A 3,579-nucleotide genomic window follows, 5' to 3' on the forward strand; every position below is an offset into this window, starting at 1 on the left:
AAATGTTTCTCAGCTTAAGGAAATTTCCAATGAACCAACGCGATGTCGGCACATCACATCGGTTATTGCGTTGGTACCCTCGACACACCATGTCGGATGCAGTGTCGCTGGGCACATTTTTTTTTAAACCCCCATCCTTAAGGGTAATTAGTCCATTTCCCCCAACCTTCAGCCTTTATAACACAAAATTTATCCCTCTTTTAGCCAAATACATTCCTTATTTCATAAGTTCTCAAGAACAAGAAACCCTAGGTAATTAATTTTAATTCAAGAACTCAAGATTTCTTCCATCAATCTTCAAGAAATTTTCAACCAAGGTATGTAAAGTGTTCATCCAAGGGTCCCTTTCAGCCTTGGAGCTCAAGAAACCCTTTTCAAAATATGAATTTTGAATTCCATGTTGTGGGTTTGATTGTACACATGTTTATGTTGAGATATGATTTCCAAGATTGAATCTTTATTGAATTCTCACGACTTTATGTTAAGTATGTGGATTGAAATCCTTAAATTGAAGTTCTTGATATAGCCATGATGTATTAGTTGTTGATCCATTCCCTAGAAAAGGTTATGCCTTCCATGTGTTTGTTAAAATGCCTAAGTAATTAAGAATTGTGCTTTATGACCTATTTGTGAGTTATATTATGAACTTATGATGTACCCACATGTTCAAAATGACTCCCATACTAAAATCTATGTCTTGTAATGATTTGGCGGAATGCTCATAAGTATGGATTTGTGTAATAATGATATATTAGCATGTATTCCCATTCATGTGTAAGCTTATGACTTGCAAATGCTTCATGAAATCCCTCAATGATAGTATTATGAATTGTTGACTATGGTCATGTATTCAAGTAGTGTCATGTCTCATTCATTTTCATGCTATCAAGTCCTGGGGGTATTTAATACCCGATAATTTAACTGTGTGCCTAGAGCAAATGTCAGTTTTCAAGATAACCTCAGTCAAGCCACGATCAGTAGAATTCAGTCAGTCTTAGAACTCAGGAAAAACTCAGTAGTATTCAATTCAGTCCTCAGTAACTTAGTCAGTTAATAGAATTCGATAATATTCCATCAGTCAATGGAATTTAGTAAACTCAGTCTAGTTTAGTCCAGTATACTCAGTTCAGTGTCTATTCAGTTGGTAGTAGGATTTAGTACCGAGTGAACCCAAGGATGGGAATTCACCTGCCAACAGAGGGTATGATTCTTAGAAGTAGTCCTTGCATTCCAGAACTACATAGCCAGCATAGGTTGAGACATCAAATCCTGTCAGATGAGGGTTGTTAAAGTGGCTTAACCTGTCAGATGAGGGTCCTGCCGTTCCCGTTAGAGTTCCTGACAGATGAGGGTCACTCATAGCTTGTCCTTACCAGTGGCGCGGTATTGATACCCTTCTAATTGGGGTTACAGATTGGAACCCAACTCAGTTATAATATCTTATTAGGGGTATGTCAGTTAGATAACTACCTCCCACAGTCTCAATCTCAGTCTTCAGTAAAAAACTCAGATAGTTTTACAGATTTCAGGACTGTCAGATATAGTCACTCAGCTTAATACGGAGCTCAACTAGTTCCATTAGAATTAGGACTGTCAGACACAGTCACTCAGTTATTAGTTATATCAGTTATCAGTAATCCATGTTATCAGTAAACCCAGTATTCAGAATCCTTATGATTTCAATTACAGTTATGTATTCATGCATGTATCCTCACATAGCCATGTTCATGTTATTCAGTAGCCTTACCTCACTTTGCGTACCAGTAATCCACACGTACTGACACATACCTTCCTTTTGCGCTATGGTGTTTTATACCATAGGTTCGGACGCTCAGGTTCCCGATCGCGCTTAGCAGCTTAGATATCAGCAGTCAAAGTCAGTGGTGAGTCCTCATATTTCGAGGACATGATTATTTCATTCTTTAAGCATTTTAGTACTTAGTCATTTTCAGTAGATGGAGTTAGTTGGGGACATGTCCTATTAACTCCTTATTCAGACAGTTTAGAGTCTTTCAAACTATAGCATGTTCAGACAGTTATTTCAGTCTTGGTATTATCATACCTTGTTCAGACATTGTTTTATTCAGTATTGTTTAGTATTTTGAACCTTATGGAAAGTTTTCTGCCAGATTTTTGCATTTATATCAGTTATATTGCTATTACAATATTACTATTATTCAGTGCTCAGTTACAAATATTAGTCATGGGTTACCTAGTGGTCCTTTGGGATTGTTAGCACTGGGGTACCAGACTAGGGGTGTTACGATTCAATTATACCCTACAACAATGATTGTTAAACCAAAACCATTCCATTTTGACTATTCCAAACCATTTAACCATTTAGGGTTCCATTACCAAGTTTAAACCATGCATAAGTTCCATTAAAATTCAATAATGTAGTCAAAAATTCTCATAGGCATTTTATCATACATATTGGGGGCATAGTATTTCCGAAACCAAAGCGAATTACCAAATAACGATTCTCATGCAACCAATTATCCAAAACTACCATTAAATCATATAAAAGCATAGTTAAAACATGGAAAAAATTATAACCAAGCATTTATAAGCAAGACCCCCAAATTATATTTGAAATTCCAAAACCAAGAGTTTATAATCAAAACCCCCAAATTATATTTGAAAATCCAAAACCATACAATAATCAAATTATGAAAATAGTGTATAAAACTATGCCTTTAGTTGGAACTAACAATGAGGGAAGAGAACATGCCTTAAACCAAGAAGATGATGGAGAGAAATCACCAACACAAGCCGTAAATTAATCCTTAAGATGAAACCCTAGCCTTCCTTTACCCAAAAGCCTTACAAAGAATTGTAGAGTGTTTAAGAGAAGTTTCTGAGTGTTAATGAATAGAATAATAGGGAAAATAACTTCCCAATAGGAATATAAGTCCTGGGGCCTTATTAGGTTAAGTAGGAAAATGTCTAGATTGTCCTCACTTAAACTTCTAAAAATCTTGTCAGGTGGGTACGACTATCCATACCAGTCGTACCCTCTAATACGAGTAGTACCCACCACTCGTACCCAAGGCCATCTACCTTGGACCCAACATTGTCCAAGGTACAAATCACCCAAAATTATGTCGTATCTAAGTATACGACTAGTACCCATGATCTATACCCCTGGAAGGATAGAATCCTAAGAGGATTGAACACTGCGCACCATATGAGTCTGTGGTACGACTCGTACCCTGGCTTACGACTCTTGGTGAGCCACTCGTACTCAAATACAACTTAAGCTACTAAGCCTAAGATTAAATAAAGTAACCAAACAAACCGTATCCACCGATACGACTCGTACCACCCAAGTTGTACCCATTCCAGAAACCAAATACAACCCACCAACCAACACTGATAAGCATACCACGAACCCATACTACTTTTATCCCAGTGTACGAATCATTTCCCCTGTTTGTATCCTGTCCAGAGACTAGAAATCCATGAAATTTTCTAAGGGCCAGAAACCCAGGGTGTTTCAATACTGCTAGAATCATGGATTATTAATTTATAGATTATTGTTGAGTCATGATTGTACTCGTTACAAGGTTATGGTTATAT

Source organism: Capsicum annuum, unplaced genomic scaffold (assembly GCF_002878395.1).
Source record: "Capsicum annuum cultivar UCD-10X-F1 unplaced genomic scaffold, UCD10Xv1.1 ctg3426, whole genome shotgun sequence".
NCBI lineage: Eukaryota > Viridiplantae > Streptophyta > Magnoliopsida > Solanales > Solanaceae > Capsicum > Capsicum annuum.